Source organism: Macrobrachium rosenbergii, chromosome 3 (assembly GCF_040412425.1).
Source record: "Macrobrachium rosenbergii isolate ZJJX-2024 chromosome 3, ASM4041242v1, whole genome shotgun sequence".
Lineage (NCBI taxonomy): Eukaryota > Metazoa > Arthropoda > Malacostraca > Decapoda > Palaemonidae > Macrobrachium > Macrobrachium rosenbergii.
In genome coordinates, this window is record NC_089743.1 from 34703777 (window position 1) to 34721822 (window position 18046).

At 38.2% G+C, this 18046-nt stretch overlaps 2 protein-coding genes across 10 annotated transcripts in view; one reads left to right on the forward strand and one right to left on the reverse strand.

Moving 5' to 3' along the window:
* The window catches only part of LOC136854304 (protein trapped in endoderm-1-like), a 110911-nt gene extending 102613 nt beyond the window's left edge, over positions 1-8298 (reverse strand). Inside the window, exon 1 of one of the 2 annotated variants that reach the window (XM_067130642.1) lies at positions 8172-8298. The gene's annotated coding sequence lies outside the window, so the exon portion shown is untranslated. The remainder of the gene's footprint in view (positions 1-8171) is intronic. The other variant, XM_067130621.1, reaches the window with a different exon arrangement.
* Positions 1-18046, forward strand: part of LOC136854357 (protein trapped in endoderm-1-like) — a 229365-nt gene that overhangs the window by 161121 nt on the left and 50198 nt on the right. The window contains exon 1 of one of the 8 annotated variants that reach the window (XM_067130659.1): positions 9437-9521. The exons of the other annotated variants lie outside the window; for them this stretch is intronic. The gene's annotated coding sequence lies outside the window, so the exon portion shown is untranslated. Of the gene's footprint in view, positions 1-9436; positions 9522-18046 lie in introns of those variants that run through there. 8 annotated transcript variants of the gene reach the window in all.

Consider the following 18046-nt stretch of genomic DNA (forward strand, 5'->3'; position numbering starts at 1 on the left):
ACCACTAGGGGTGCAGTGGCAGCACCCTCTAATATAGCAGGTGCATCAACCCCTGTGGTAGTGGCCCAGCCATCTGGGTCAGGTGCTCGGCCTGTTGAGGCTAGAACACAAGCCTCCAAAGAGGATAAGATGGCACTTAACCCAACCACCTTAGAATTGTCTCAGGCAGAGTCTTTGCCTTGGTTTAATGGAGACTGAGGAGCAAAAGCATCAAAAGAGGAGACGTCCCCCTCATCCTCTCCTCCCTCACATACAATTAAACATGCATCACTTAGTAATAGATACGAGGTGCTAAGCTCGATGCAAGAACCCCAGCCTGAATTTAAAGAAATTGACAAGAAAGGCAAACAAAATGACACCAGTAAATCAACAGATAATAAACCAAACCTGTCAAGACCAGTCCTTGCCAAATCATCTCTTGATAATAATCATAAATAAAAGAGAGTAAATGTGAGAAGGCTCCATCGAAAGGGCCCTCCACCAAGCCCAAAAATTATTTTCACGTCAATACTACAATGGACCTGTAGAGGTCTTAGGGCTCGAAGTGAAGAGCTGAAGGTACTGCTCCATGACCATAGCCAGGTATTGTGTGTCTCCAGGAAACTAAGCATGGAAGCACACAATAAAATCCTGGGTTAAATTACAGCATATATAATTCTCCACCACCAATCAGAAATAGAGCTAAGGGAGGTGCAGCAATTATTGCGCAAAAGTCGTTGCAACACTCCTTGCTGTCATTTAATACTCATCTCCAAGCTGTAGCATTTTAGACAAGCAAGTTACAGTTTGCCCCATCTATCTTCATCCTGATTTGGATTTCACTTATAATGATATTCATTTACTGATCAAAGCAGCTTCCTACTCCTTTCCTCCTCCTTGGTGATTTTAATGCTCACAACCCCATATGGGGTGGGAACACGGCAGATGCCAAGGGTAGGATGTTGGAGGGCATCATGGATGATCATAATATCACTATACTCAATAATGGAACCGTGACTTACCATAACATCTACTCCAATGACTTATTCGGCTATCAATTTGAGCTTTTGCTCATCTAGTGTTCATATTGATTATGAATATCCAAATGGGAGTGACCACTTCCCAATTCATATAAAATCAGTTAAGAATAAGCCATCTGAGTCCCCTCCCAAATGGAAGGTAGATGAAGCAGACTGGAAGAAATTTAGTGAGTCTGTTCTCATGAACAAGAATGTAAAATCATTTCCATCAATCTCAGAGGCATGCAATTACTTCAGTGACACCACCATCAATTGTGAATTGCCTCTATTCCAACAACAAAAGGGAAGCCATGTAGACCAGCAGTTCCTTGTTGGAACAAAACCTGCAATAGTATGAGAAAGATCACTAGAAAATGCTACAAAAAGGATAAGAGGAGCGGAACTGCCCAAACCAAAGTTATTTACCAACGTGCTGTGGCCAAGCAAAATAAATATTTTAAAAAAGTAAAAAGATTTCCTGGATGTGCTATATTAAAGGCATTAGCTCAAAAACACCATCCAAAATGATTTGGAAGAAAATTAAAAACTAAATGGCAAGTCTGTCCCTGAACCTCTGTCTACCCTTAAGATAAATGGTGACCTAATCACCCAACCAGAGAGGGTCGCAGAAAAATTAGGAGAATATTTCTCGAGAATATCGAGTAGTGAGAACTATTCTTTAGAATTCCAAGACGTTAGAAATCCCCAGATTTCTCTTGATTTAAGTGAAAATAATTTTGAACCATATAATGCAAAATTTACACTGCAGCAACTCAAAGATTTCTTGCAGAATACCAAACCATCAGCCCCTGGTGAAGATAAAATACTCTATGAAATGCTGAAACATCTCCCAGAAAAGTCAAAGAAATTTCTTTTAGATATAATAAATGAAATCTGGGAAACTTATTATTCCTAAGAGCTAGAAATTATCACTAATCCTCCCTATGAAGAAACCAAACAAGGATCCTGCTTTACCCAGCAGCTACATACCAATAGCTCTCACCAGTTATGTTTGTAAGCTGATGGAAAAGATGATTAACACCAGACTTGTATGACACTTAGAAACAAATAAATTGCTTTCTCCATTGCAGTTTGGCTTTAGGAAAACTGGATCTACTTTAGATCCCTTGCTAAGGCTCTCAAACCTAATACAACAAGCTTTTGCTAAACAGAACCAGACAATAGGAGTTTTCCTTGATTTGGAAAAGGCATATGACACCACATGGCGTTATGGTATTACAAAAAAGTTGTATAAGATAGGCATTAAAGGAAAAACGATCAGATTTATAAATTCGTTTTTATCAGAAAGATATATAAAGGTAAGAGTTAGGAATCATGTATCACGACCTTTCTTGCAAAAAGAGGGAGTTCCTCAGGTAGTATCCTTATTGTCACTCTCTTTGCTATTGCCGTTAATGGAGTATTAGAAAAGATATCATCACCAGCAAAAGGCTCTTTATTTGTAGATGATTTGGCTCTGTACTGCACAGGATATGATGCAGTATCTACTAGCAGGTTCATGCAAAGAGCCATCGATAAAGTAAGCAAGTGGTCTAATGAGCAAGGATTTCGGTTTTCCGAATCTAAAACTGTCACTGTTCGGTTCTGCAGATGCCGAACTAAGGAAACCATTCCAGCTCTTTCCTTAAATGGAATTATTTTACCTTACTCTACTGAAGTAAAATTTTTAGGAATGGTCTTTGATGAAAAGCTCACTTGGAATAATCATATTGACCAGTTAAAAGTGAAAATGAAGAGATCGCTAAATATTTTAAAAGTAGTGTGAAATTTTAATTGGGGCGCTGATAAAAAATCGTTGTTAAGGCTGTATAATGCAGTATGTTATCTAAGTTAGACTATGGCTGCCAAGTTTACTCATTTGTTTCAAAGACTAAACTTGAGGAATTGGACGCTGTGCATAATATGGGTCTAAGGATCTGCACTGGAGCTTTTAGAACTTCACCCATTGAAAGTATTTATGTAGACTCCCATCAGCTACCACTGGACTTAAGGAGGCATGAACTACTGTAGGTCTGAGACACACCATGCTGCTGAAAAGCTCGAAGGAGAATCCTTCTTTTGAGATCTTAAAACAGTGTGGCTCAAGTCTTTTTGGATCTAGATCTTCAATACCATTTCAAATCAGACAGTTGGGTGAACTGGAGGATGAACGCATAAAAACGCATAAGATCCTACAAGTTAAACATCCTGCTATCCCTCCATGGTTTATTCCAGCAATAGATGTCTGCATTAAAGAGACAAAGAAGAAAGATCGTCCGGAAGAAAAAGTCAGAAACAAGTTTGTTTTTGGAGCATGATGAGAGGCATATAAATGACAGGAAAATCTATACTGACGGGTCAAAATCGGAAGATGGAGTAGGATGTGCAGTGGTGTGTGAGCGGGGGGAATCATATATAAAAAAGTTATCAGACTCCTTTTAAGAGGTGCAAAAGAAACGAGCAGGAAAAATTTACTGCTGACTTATTGGTGACCCAGGCGGTTTATATAGCGGCAGACTGACGTCACGCCACGGAACACAATGAGAACAAGGGTGACCTGAGGTCGATAATAATTAACAATAAATACAGTGAACGAATACACTTTGAATCATACAGATGGACAGAAACGGAGTTGAATACAATCTGATGCCTGCAAAAGAATACATGATATACAAATTGGAGACAGGTAAATAATTATATACATAGTTTAAATGATTGGATTGCGTGACCCGTCACGCCAGGTGTGACGAATTGTTGAGGCAAAGAAAATGGGACGTCACCATAGAAAACTCGCTCAGCAAAGACTTTACATCCTCATCCATATTCACTGCTGAAGCAACAGCCATAGTTGATGTTTTAAATCTTACATCTGATAAGAAATTTAAATCCACAGTAATATATAGTGACTCAAGGAATGTTTTAGAAGCCCTAAAGAAGTTTAACCCTACCCATTATTTAATTCAAATGGCTCAGGAATGGCTTTTTTTATCTTTCTGTTTACCACAAATCAGTAAAGTTTTGTTGGATTCCTGGGCACACTGGTCTGGAAGGGAACGAACTGGCTGATAGTAAAGCAAAGGATGCTGCAAGATGTGATTTCTTAACTAATAAGGTGCCACATTTTGTTATGCGTTCAGTTATCAGACGATACATTCGTACGAAATGGCAGCAGAGGTGGACTTCCCCCATTTTATCCACAAATAGGAAGTACAGAAACGTTAGAAAAAGTATCGATTTTTGGAGTTCGTGTTTTAATCGTAACAGAAGAATTGAGATCATCCATATTCACTGCTGAAGCAACAGCCATAGTTGATGCTTTAAATCTTACATCTGATAAGAAATTTAAATCCACAGTAATATATAGTGACTCAAGGAGTGTTTTAGAAGCCCTAAAGAAGTTTAACCCTACCCATTATTTAATTCAAATGGCTCAGGAATGGTTTTTTTTATCTTTCTGTTTACCACAAATCAGTAAAGTTTTGTTGGATTCCTGGGCACACTGGTCTAGAAGGGAACGAACTGGCTGATAGTAAAGCAAAGGATGCTGCAAGATGTGATTTCTTAACTAATAAGGTGCCACATTTTGTTATGCGTTCAGTTATCAGACGATACATTCGTACGAAATGGCAGCAGAGGTGGACTTCCCCCATTTTATCCACAAATAGGAAGTACAGAAACGTTAGAAAAAGTATCGATTTTTGGAGTTCGTGTTTTAATCGTAACAGAAGAATTGAGATCATCCTAACACGGTTTAGGATTGGCCATACCCGCTCCACTCATAACTATATTTTAGAGGGAGCTAGTGCCCAGTTTGTGCTCACTGTGGTGGTCAGCTGTCCGTTGAGCACATGCTGGTGCACTGTCCTAAATTTAATCGCCTTAGGGCAAAGTATTTACTAACTGGGACGACTATTTTAGACATTTTAAATGATGACGTTGAGGTAGATAACCTTTTGAGTTATCTGAAAGAATCTGGGTATTTTAATGAGATACGATCTTAGTATATTTAATAAAGATTTTAGTCATTTATTTTATATACTAAGTATATATTTTGAATATAAAAGTTTAATATATGTTTATTTTTTATTGGTTCTATTTAATATCATTCTTAATTTTTTACGCTCATATTTTAACACTGAATTTTACTAGTATGTCATCAGTCACCTATTCATTAGCAATCATATCATTAATTTATATATTTCACCTTCATTACGGCGCTGAATAATCTTGATGGGTTCCGGCGCTTGGTCTTCAAGACCTAAATTTCATAAGCAATCAGTCAATTAAGAGCCAGAGTTATATAACTCGAAAAAGTGTTCATATCCAGAACTCGGAAACTGTCATTAATTACATTATCCTCCTTTAATAATCATTGCCTGAAATATTAGACACTCTTGGGTAAAATAAAACGATTCTGAAAGCTAGGTATAAAAGTATAACCAGCGGTAAAATAATTTTTAGCAAAATAACTACAATTTGAAAAAAATTAGTAAAATGACAAAAAAGATGAAACATTCGAAGGCGTAGTTTTAAGTTACCTCCCCTAATGGTTCGAATGTTCGTTTTCATTCAAGATCAGTTCTGAGACTCATAAAATGAAGCGATTCGAAGTATTCCACTCATTTCCTCACACACATTCCCCTTCTCACGACAGCTTTCATTAAAAGTCGGTGTTTTGCGTGGCATGCGGTGTGAGCAACTATTGTTGAAGTATAGATAACAATGCTTGCACCGTTTGCACAAAACATGTCGTTTTTCATTCTCCCTGATAGAAGGTAAGTGAACCTAAAAGAAGTACCGTTTTATATTCATACTCAAACTTAGTGATAAAATTGGACTGGAACCATTTCCAGGGTTTTACCCACGAGCTGTTGCTAACGAAATCAAGTTTCTACACCCTAGTGCATTTGTGTTTGTAGCTTGCATAAATTTTCGCCCAGGACTGTCACCGAAATAGAATGTACAATCAAGTATTTCATCATTTTAATTCCCTGCGGTAATCATGTGCCAGGGTGTCCAATAACCCATTGAAAGACCGGCCTCCATCCGGGCTTTCGAAGGCCGCTTCATATAAGCAATTAGGTGTTGTGAGTATATCAACTGTTAATTGCTAAGTATTACTTGAAGTGAATCATAAAGCTGAAGTTTTATTCCAGGAATGCGCTTAGTTTTTTTAATTAAAGGTCATCATGCGCCTTGTTAAAGGAAATGGTAGACTGTGATGAAATAATTTGTAGAAATTAAATACCAGCGAACCAGCCCAGATGCGCTAATGCTGTATTGTGTGTTTCCTTTGGGCAACCAAAACTACACCGGATGCCTGAAACTATGCACTGTTGGAATGGAGCTGTTGCCTGATTTATATATCTTAATTATTGTTGTTGTTGATGGTGTTAAGGGACGCACCATAACATCTTCAAGCGTTTGGATGTGTGCATACACTTCTTGTATGTCTGGTTAAAAGTTTATTTAGTTAATATATTTTGTTCTCTGTTGATTTTCTTGCTGTTTAAATGGTCGTGTCCATGTTGTAACCGACAGCTGGAATATTTGTCATAGAGCGCTGTACTTCACTGGCCTTTTATTATGCCGCATCATGAGAGAGAGAGAGAGAAAAGTAAGTATAGCTTAGTTTTACCAGACCACTGAGCTGATTAACAGCTCTCCTAGGGCTGGCCCGAAGGATTAGACTTATTTTACGTGGCTAAGAACCAATTGGTTACTTAGCAACGGGACCTACAGCTTATTGTGGAATCCGAACCACATTATAGCGAGAAATGAATTTCTATCACCAGAAATAAATTCCTCTAACTCTTCATCAGCCGGCGGCGGGAATCGAACTCCGGCCCATCGAATGACGGTCTGAAGCTCAACCAACTCGGCCAACAAAGGGCTAGAGAGAGAGAGAGAGAGAGAGAGAGAGAGAGAGAGAGAGAGAGAGAGACTCCTGTGTTTGTCAGATTCCGCCATCTGTCACACCTTCATAGCAAGCCTCTCAACAGCACAGCTATCTTGTGATGAATCATTTTCAACCATTACTACTAATGCATGTGTCCTCTTGAAGACAAGCTCATTTCCTGAATTTAAGTAGTATTATCACAGTGACAATCTACTGTGTGTTTCATAAAGACAACGAGGCTGATGTTGCGCTATTATTGATGGTGTATGACCGAAGTAGAGATATTTCAACAGTACAGGAGTTTAATACCATTTCTTCTATTTGCCCTGCCTTTCAAATCACTTTTTGTTAACTGTTACGCATGCTCCTGTCCGCCTATTTTTGGAGATCCTGCTTTGTTTCTCTCTCTCTCCTCTCATTCCCAAATCATGCACTCTTTTCTGCAACCTACTTTAGGAGGAGGAGGAGAAGGCCTTCAAAAGGCTGGATAAATGGTGTGAAGGAGGTATTAGAATGAGAAGGCATTAATAATCAGCATGTGCGAGAATGCGAGCAAGATAGAGGTAAATGGCGCAGCGGGTGTGGAGGGTTTTGACATGGACTGATGAGCCATCCTCCATGTAGGCATGCGAAGTAGCTAATGTTATGGAAGTTTTATGTACCTGCGGTTCATCCACGATTCAGCAGTTAAGGTACGATTGATGCAGTGACCCTTGAGTTGCTTTTTCTCCTCAACAAACTATATATGTATGTGTGTGTGTGTGTGTGTGTGTGTGTAGTGGGGAAGGTATTCACTTCTTGAAAACTGTCTTTTGTACTGCGTGCTTTCACTTCCGTAGGAACAAGTTGTTCGATAATTAACTATGCTGGAGCTTCACTTATCATGGTCAGATGTCGGCTATCTTCCAGATTTCACAAGTTTTCCTTATATGTATTTTGGCTAAATGAAAATTGTGTTTCCCCTTAAATACATTCATTTTAGTCTTTAAACTCTACAACTTTCCACTTTTCAATGGGTAGTAGTGACCGAGTTTTTATCTTAAAAGGCACATTGTAAAATTCTGAGCTTAGAATTTCACTTAGTCTTTGGGGAATCAGAAATTTTATATAAGTTCACAAGTCACTTCGAGCTCTGACCTGCCTTTTTCTAACTGACTCTCCTTCCAGAGTCTTCGTAAATATGGGTATTCATTCGATGCCGAAATCTAGTATAATTTTCCCAAGTTTCGTCCAGATGGGCTTCCCTTTTCCAATAAAGTTTCATGCTTACTTACCTATACAATTCGTTCAATGGTTGTTATCGAGTTAATATTATGGTGTGTGAGAGATCACCGGGCGAGGTCAAGGTATCAGTTAGTTCTCCTGCCCAGTACTGTATGTGATGAACACTTTGATTCAACTAGGGCGACGAACGGTCAAACTCCGCATCTGGGATCGCTTAGCCCAATTATCGCCCCTTTCTGTTCTGCTCTGTCTTTATCAGTGATTTTCTGTGTGCCCTCGTGCGTATATTAAGATATTTAGTTTATTCAGTTGTAGACTTGATTCCATTAAATATATATATTATATATATATATATATATATATATATATATATATATATATATATATATATATATATATAATATATATGTATATATATATATATATATATATATATATATATATAATGTATGTACATTTGTGTGTGTGTGTATGCATACACATACATGTATGTATGTATATATGTGTTTGAACGTCTCTGAGGAGTTGTTTATCTTTGAATGTTCAGCGGATCCTGGTTTCCTTTTGCTGTTATCTGGATATGTCAGGATGGGGTTGTGATAAGGCTTCCTAAGTAAGTCATGCTGGAGATACGATAGAAAACAAGTAAAAAATGAGCCGAAGTTTCTTCGACGCAATCGAGTTTTCTGTACAGCATGTAATGCTGTATGAGCTGCGGCCCATGAATCTTTAACCACGGCCCGGTGTTGGGATGCCCTATTGTGTTGCCAGATGCACGATTATGGCTAGCTTTAACCTTAAATAAAATAAAAACTATTGAGGCTGGAGGGCTGCAATTTGGTCTGTTCGATGATTGGAGGGTGGATGATCAACTCAACAATTTCCAGCCTTCTAGCCTCAGTAGCTTTTAAGAGCTGAGGGCGGACAGAAGTGTGGACGGACAGACAAAGCCATCTCAGTAGTTTTCTTTTACAGAAAACTAAAACGGGATAGGTGCTCAGTTTGTGAATCTGCCGTTTGTGTGTATGTATGTAATACTTGCGGGACTCGCATGAATGCATGCAGTTTAATAACGAAAGAACTATTTATCTTTTCTTTGTAAAATTTCTTTTCAGCTGTTTCAGTGTATGTCATTTCAGGGCCTTAAAAATGTTTCTGTACCGTTCTCTGTTTTCGTTGTTATGAAATATAAAACGCGATGTTGAGTTCTTATTTTGTTTGTTAAGAAGAGTTGAAAAGTTTCAGCTCTAAGGCGAGTGGAAAGTTTGACTTTGTCGTCATGGCAGGATACAAAGACATCCTGCTTGTTGAGAAATGTGTAAGCTTTGTCTGGGATCTCAGTGTGTGGCTGAACAGGTTCCTGGAGGGTCGTGTGAAGGCGTCCTCTGCCGTTGGGATTAGTAAGTGCTCTTCACTATTTCGCGTTTTATTGGGAACATTAATATTAAGAGTACTTCATTTTTTTTAATGTGTTTGCGTTGACAAAAATGAAGATGATTAGGTCTGCACGTGAATCCTCATTTCAGAGAAAAGGACTTGCGTGATTATTTTGAAAATGATTGACAAAAAAAATTATTTTCATTATATGAGGGATTTAATTAATTGACACAACGCAGAGTGATAAACCATATCATCCTATCTGCAGGATTGAGTGCAGGCGTCTGAGACATTGTAAGTGAGACTGTTTTACGGAAACTGACTGAGATGTGCTCATGTGAAGCGGCGTAACGAGCTTAATTGACTGTGTATCATATAATTCTCATAGGGAGGTCATTTTGACGTCCCGAGGCCTTCCTTCATGTAACGTGGCCACTTTTTAGAAAAAGAGATTTTCATTTCTGCTATCGGGGGACTCAAGACCAAAATGGTGGCTTCATTTTTTTTTCTTTGATTCTGTGGCATTTTAGACATTTCATGGCTTGTGACATTCGCATGGCGAAATAAATCGTTGCGTTCTTAATTAAAGGCTGCTTGCATTGTCTACAGCAGAACCTCATGACGGGTTAGTGCCATCAGTGCACCTCACGCGCTGCACTGTTCGCATTACTTAAGGTTCTTTGCAGCGTCCCTTCGGTCCCTTGCTGCAGCCTCTTTCATTCCTTTTACTGTACCTCCCTGCATATTCTCTTTCTTCCATCTTACTTTCCACCCTCTCCTAGCTATTGTTTCATAGTACAACTGCCAGGTTTTCCTTCTTTTACACATTTAGAATCTTTTTTGATGTCAATTTTCGTTTCAGCGCTGAATGACTTCATAGGTCCCAGCGCTTAGCTTTTTGCCTTAGTTTTATATTCCTTTCCATTTCAGAGCAGAAGGGTAATAAACGACGGTACTAGAGGCGGTTGTCAATCTATATAATTTCCCTTTATGTAATTAAACAATTACTGCAATAGTTTAACCAGACCATTGAGCTGACTATCAACTCTCATAGGGCTGGCCCGAATAGGTCATATGGTGTGGTGATAATGAATTAAAATAAAATGAAAAACTGCACAAAGGTACATGCTTTTACATTGGAACACACGCATACATTAAATACATTCACTCATGTTTCCACGCATACATTAAAAAAAAAGAATATTAAAATTCAGAATAAGTTACGTAACATTTAAATTTTTAAAAATTTATTAACGCCCTACGGGTTTTCGCATTTTCATTATTTACTTACTTATTTTTTATATTTTATCAATTAAATCACAGTTCTTCGTGAATTTTAGAATTGGAATGACTGAACTTGTACAGTAGAAGATTCTGACAAAATTTCCCTCACTGATTTTCTTCCAAAAGTTGTTAATCTCTGTTTACTATATTTTGACATTCGCACAATGCATGTTTTGACTGTTATCCGGTTCTTTCGCGTCCTCTCACACCTAAGGGCCGGACGTGTTGCGGTCAGCTTCTCGAACGTGGAGGATTTTGGTAAAGAATGCCATCGTTACTTCTGTGAAAAATAACAGTGACACTAAAAATATTAATCGGGATCAGTCAAATATGCTTCGACGGGAAGAGGCCCGATATTTTGCAATATCTATCTGTCTATATAAGTATAAATACAGTATTATATCTATATGTGTGTGTGTGTGCGCGCGCGCGCGCCCATGGAACTTCTGATGTTTGTATTTATTTAGCGCATCCACATATAAACGTACAGTATGAACTACAGCCTACCATGTTCACCTCATGATGGAACCTTTTTCTAACTTGAGCAATGATGATGCTGATAAGGGTGCGAAATGTTTTTGCGTTGCGATTTTATCCTAGAAACTGGCTACTTCTGTGCTTGAGAATACTGTACTACACAATATTTCCATCTGCTTAAATGCACTTTACTGTTGATTTCTGAATAAGTTGCTTAAGTTAACTAGATCGAAATCCTTACCATATTAGTTTCCTGCATATACATATATTTCTGTATTTTTCATGATGAAAGAGATATTGTATTACACTTAATATTCATACACGTGGTTTGTGTACGAGTATTTTATAATTCATGTTAATAAATTATGTTAGACATTTTTGCTACTGGTGACCAGTTGATCATATGGGATTCCGCTTATGAAAAGGAAAGAAAAGACTCTTCAATATCAGATATGACAAAGTTGTCGTGATAAGCACATTTTCTCTCTCTCTCTCTCTCTCTCTCTCTCTCTCTCTCTCTCTCTCTCTCTCTCTCTCTCTCTCTCTTTCCTTAAGATGATGGCATCCGTCAGTAACAGTCCAGGCCCTGGCCATTAAGCCCGCATACAGTTCAAGGTCCCCTAATTTTAACTTCAGATATTGAAAATATATTGGTTAGGGTTAAAGAAAATGACTGGTGCTTTTTCCAAAACTTGGACAAATGGCCGCTGGGGGCGAATACAAGATGGCGGCCGGAAATGGGATATACTGTATACTAAATTTGGTACCTACTGCCGTTCACAGCAGAACTCTATTTGATATGCCTGTTTTTACTCATTTCTGCACAAGGAATAGATTTCTTTACTAATTTCCTCAGCAGAAGTTACAGATATATGAATAATTTGGCAACACTGATCTCAAGCACACTTCAGGTATGAAATGGATATTTACGTGTTCAAAGGTTGGAGTTATCAACTTTAATATTTGGTCTTGTAGTACACGGATTTAATCATGCAAACTCAGAAGTGCATCTTTGCTTTATGATACTGTACTTTATTGTTTTATCCCTGGAAAACTTTACAGTAAGTCTCCAATATATTTGATTTATCAATATCTTACGCCTTCCCAACACGAATATCAACAGTAAGTCTCCAATATATTTGATTTATCAATATCTTACGCCTTCCCAACACGAATATCAACAACGGATACTGTTGACGAAAAATACCTCAAATGGATTTGACGCTTTCAAATGCATTATCTGCCAGAAGAAATGACAAAAAAAAAAATCCATCCGAGGCTGGACGTAGGAGCATGAAGAATGCTGCAGATATAAGAAATGACCTTGTTTCTAAAAGACTGAAAAGAGCAGAGGAGGGAGCTATATCTTATGTTTATCAAAACAACAAAAAGTGTTTCAAGTGTTACACAGACAGTAAGAAACTTAAACAAATAGAAGATAATGCAAAAACTTTAACCAGTGATGCAGAAACTTCATGTGAAGCTGAAAATGAAACATCTTGCTTGTTACATCGCAGTGATGTTAGGCCAAGGGAAAAACCCAGTCAGAGAAAAGACCCTAAACTAATCAAATGTACTGTATGTGTCAGTGAAAGGATTAAAGTTAATCAAGTAATTTTGAGAGGCAAGTTTTGAATTAGTGAGCAAAATGCTGCTGAAACATTTTTTATGCTACTAGGCATTTCAAAGATGAAGTGTATTATAGAGTTGCTGAGTTAAATTGTATAAGTGACATTTTTGCTGCAGATATTAACTGCTACAAGGTTTGTCTTAGATGCTACATTAGAAGAGATGAACTAAAGACACAATGCTGCATTAGTTCTCTCGATGAAACTTTCAAATCTATTACTTTAGTTAAACAAGATCTTTTTGTAAAAACATTAGAGCACATCGACCCTCTCTTACAACGTGGGTATGCTTCGCTGTCAGACATACGAATGAGTATGTGATGTAGATGACGCACTAGATTTTCAGATATATAAACGAGATGTTAAAAAACTTCTCGTTGATCATTATGGTGAGAAAATTCAATGTGCTACCAATCGTAAAAATAAAGAATCTAAACTGTTTTTCTCCCCGCACACAAGTTGGGGAGTCCTTAAACAAAATTGCACGACAGGTTGACTATGAACTTGATGATAAGATTTGTGATTCAAATGAGCTTAAAAATGCATGGAAAAACACCCCAGTACCTGATGGTTGACATTTTATTCAGCATTATACGATATACCCAAATCGCCCTTGGCAAAGACTGAAACAATGAAAATTGCATCTGATGCAGAGGAAGAAGATGTAGAATGTGATTATGAAGGTAATGCTGAAATGTTTGGTGACCAAGAAGAATATTTTCTCAATAATAGGCATGCACAAATAAACTCACCTTCAGATTGCTTAAAACTCTGTACACCGTGGTCGCAGGAAAACACTCCTACAGACTATGCTTGGGCATACAATCATTAACTCCAAGTCATTTTTCTGATGATGGCTGCTAGTGATCTACCAACCTCGAGTAACTGGCAGGAGGAGGCTGATTATCGTACCATTCCTCATGTACAGTGTGCAGTTAAACAGGGATGTAAAAGAGCCATAATAATGTCCAATGATACTGACACTGTTGTTCTACTGTTGCGGTACATCAGTGTGTTTAAAGATGTTGGATTACAGGAGCTCTGGGTTCGGTTTGGAGTTGGCGAAAAGCGAAGAATGGTTCCACTTCACACACTTCACCAAAAACTAAGAGATAAAATCTGTCGAGTTCTAATTAAAGCGCATACATTGGCAGGAAATGACGCTCTCAGCAAAGTTGGGACAAAGCACTCTGCTATAGTAAGCCAGCCACTACCAGACCCTATCTGGATTTGGAGAATCAGCCATTCTTTCAGAGACAGAACTTTATCTTACTGAGCAATCTCTTGTGCGTGTGTGGGTTGGGACCAGAAGGAAACGAACACTCTTCTTCATTTGATCAGCTGAGAGTAGAGGTGCATCGGAATTCTGATAGGCCTGAATGAGTTGCCACCACCATCAAGTGTTATATGGGGCCATTTGAAAAGGGCTTTTTATGAGAGACGAAATGCACTCACCTTGCTTGATGAGGAACCTTGTGCTCTCGAACCATGCAATTATTGTTGGAGGAATCAAGATGGAATTCTTCTTCCCCAGAAGTGTTTGAAACCACTCCCTGACAATATACTTACATTGTGTGGATGCAATGGGTCATGCACTTCAATGTGCTGTTCATGCAAACATGCTGGTGTGATGTGTTTGAGTTACTGTCGCAAAAATGTATCTCAAACTAAGTGCTTGAACATATGAAATACTCACTTTCATAAATCTCTTATCAGTCTCAATTGAAGGAATGTTTCCTTGTTACATGATTCCATGATTTCGATGTATTGATGGCTCAATGGGGATATATTGTGATGCGCATTATCATTTTACTATGGAAAGTTGTCAGGTGGGATTGCTTCTATAGTTATGGAATTGTTCAAAACAGATGCAAAATAAATGTATTTCTTATAAGTTTTGTTTTAATTACCAGGTAATTTACTGTATAATATAAAAAAATAGTTTTGCAAATCATTTGTATGTGTCAAAATGAGTCAGAATACACATGACATTTCATTTCATCCATATGTGCTGGCATGAATTAAAGTTAGCATATGATATCCCATTTCCGGCCGCCATTTTGGATTATTGCCCCTAGCGATGTCATTTTTTAACCTTAAACAATATATTTTCAATATCTGAAGTCGAAATTAGGGGACTTTGAAATTTGCCCCAGGAGTTTTGAAATCAAGGTCTAAAGCCAGGTGTCATTTTTGAACCTGCATCTGGCCGAAAAAAAAATGTCAATATATTTGACTCACCAGAGTGAAGAACAAGGAAGCTCTCTGGCCGGATTAAGGCTGGTCACTGGTCAAATTACGGCCCGACCGACTTTGCTCTGTAAAAAGGAAGATCCAAAATAAAATTTCATCGTTTTCCTAAAGATCATGAGGTGCAACAGAAGTGGCTGCAGTAATGGCCGCAAGAGTCTGCCAGGAATCTATAAAGTCTGAAAGAGCTGGAAAAAGAAATGCAAATTTACTGCAAGATGGTGCTGTTCCTAAATGTGAATGGTAAGCCTTGAATCAATTACATAAGTATCACGTGTTTATTATATTTTATTTGTCCTTCGAGTATTAATATGAGAGCATTTATGGTATAAACTGTTCAGTCTACAATAATGAAATTGTTTTACAGTGAATGCTGCAATTGAACTTGAAACTTATGCAAGTCCTCCTTCGTGTTTGCAGGCTCGTAATCAAAAGGAACTGAGGCTGTCAAAAAGCAAAGAGATGCTTTGCTATTACCTTGGTTTAAGCCCCGCAGAATTTGCGGGAAGTATTGCTGCACCAAAACAACATTAAATCGATTTGCTCACCAGGTATATTGTCATCATTCATAAATTTACTGAATTAAAGCATGCCTGAAACTGTTTATGTATTGTTTATTTGATGAATGTAGTGTAGCCATGGTAGAAAAGATAAAAAAAACCGTCAGTGTGTGGATTATCCATGAAGCAGTTGATATACTATAATTTTAACATCTTACAAAGATATTTTGTTTGATATCATAGCGTTCCTTTGTTGGTATTCAGTAGCCATGCTTATGGAATAATTTAGTTAGGACTAGAAAATTCCTCATTCACATCCATCTAGTACTGATAGGAAGTATGCCATTTGCTGATGCCCTGCATCTCATCAAATTAGTAAGAAACAATTTTCATCAGGTTTTCAGTTACCGAATGAGAAACTGAGTGGATGTGTTAGAGAACTTATCATGAGAAGTGTGAGTGATCCCAACGCATCTTTATCCAATAAACATATTACAGGTGTTAAAAGAATGAATGCTTTCAGCTCAACTACTGTCTGAGACAACTGAAGACGAAGACTAAATACTTGGAAACAAAGGACTTTTGAAAAGCAAAGAGTGGGAAGAGACTAGTCAATTCATCCACCTGTGCGACTCATGGTTTGATCTGATGAATTGAGTGCCCTTCGATAAAACCATCCAGACATGCATTTGGGACTTCATCTTGAAGTACAAAGAAACACATTAAACTGTATGATTACTCTTTGAAAGTCATTGGGTAAGTGCATGTGTATCAATTTCAGAAAGGACTAGTTGTATCTTCGAGTCTTTAAAGAAACTTTATGAAATGGTCAATTCAAGCCACATATTAACATACAGGCTAAACCAGTGGCTTGGAGCATCTGTTTGCTTTGGTGCCCATCCTCACCTTCTTTTAAACATAGAATTAGGTCACATCTTTTAGAAAGGAAAGCCAGCTGGTTGCTGAGAACTGCAATATTGAAAAGAAAATGAGGACATAACTTAGCCTTCAAGTAACAGTGTACAGGCAATTGATTGCCACCAGGAACTGTGTTTGTCTGCACCTTTTGATCCTGACAACTTAGAGATGGATGAGATTGCAGATAAAGATTGTGATGATGCTTACCTGGAAAATGAGATGAAAACAGAAGGACTGGGCGCTGTTTAGGTGGATATATAGCTTTTAGATTTCAGTTCCAACATCTTGTTCCTACATAAAACCTGGGAAGGGACATGGAATGAGGCAGCTAGCCTTTGCCACTCTTCAGTAACCACAAAAATGGAAAGAATTTTTGTGCTATCATTTGCGCTACCAAAATATTAATTTCTTACATGCATCAATATGTAAATTTGTGTTTATTGCCCTATTTGTCAGGTGCCACATGTTTTTAGGATACTAAACAAAAACATCAGAGAAATCAAAAGAGAAATGCAAAATTAACAAAATAACTTTCATTAAAGATTTAAAAGCCTTCTTTCTTGTTTCTCATTAAACAGCACGAAATTTAAAGAGAATTTTCTTTGTCTTATGTTGAATGATGTGGAAGAAATTGTAAAATATGAACATGAGGTTCTTAACTATTTTTGTCTTAAGAGACACACCTGGGCCGGATTTACACGGTTAGGCCTTGCATTAGCCAAACTGCAATAGAGAGACATATGGAGGGTTATTCAATTTAATTCAGCAGTACCTGGAGATTAACGGGGACCTTTCTCACCCAAGGTCGTGACAGAGAGAGAGAGAGAGAGAGAATGGGTGTGCAAACAATTCCATAGTGACCCTTCATTTTATTGTTTTCTTGGTTTTCTTTTTATGCCCCAGTGACGTCACAAATATGCGCAGTAACGCTGAGACGGTCTGACCTGGTATTCTTTAGACCTTGGTGAACATAAGTTCACGAGTTCCTTTATTTGTCCTTCGATGGGCACATTCAGGAAGTCTTCTGTGTTCATTCCTTTGTTCGCCTTCAGTCGATTCCGTATTGCCACCACAAATCATTTCACTCAACGAATTCATGAGTTTTCTTTGTTTAGTAGCCATGGTAGTACTAAAAGTCGGTGTGGATTATCGAGAGCAGCCAAAGCGTGACATCGCGTGTGTTAGCCATGCTGTGTTCCTTTTCCATCTTCAGTAGCCACGCTGTGCTCCTTTTCCATCTTCAGTACCTACACTGTGCTCCTTTGCCCTCTTCAGTAGCCAGGCTGTGCTCCTTTGCCCTCTTCAGTAGCCACGCTGTGTTCCTTTGCCCTCTTTATTATCCACACTGTGTTACTCTGCCCGCTTCAGTAGCCACGCTGTGTTCCTTTGCCCTCTTTAGTAGCCACGCTGTGCTCCTTTGCCCTCTTCAGTAGCCACGCTGTGTTACACCTTTGCCCTCTTCAGTAGCCACACTATGTTCCTTTGCCCTAT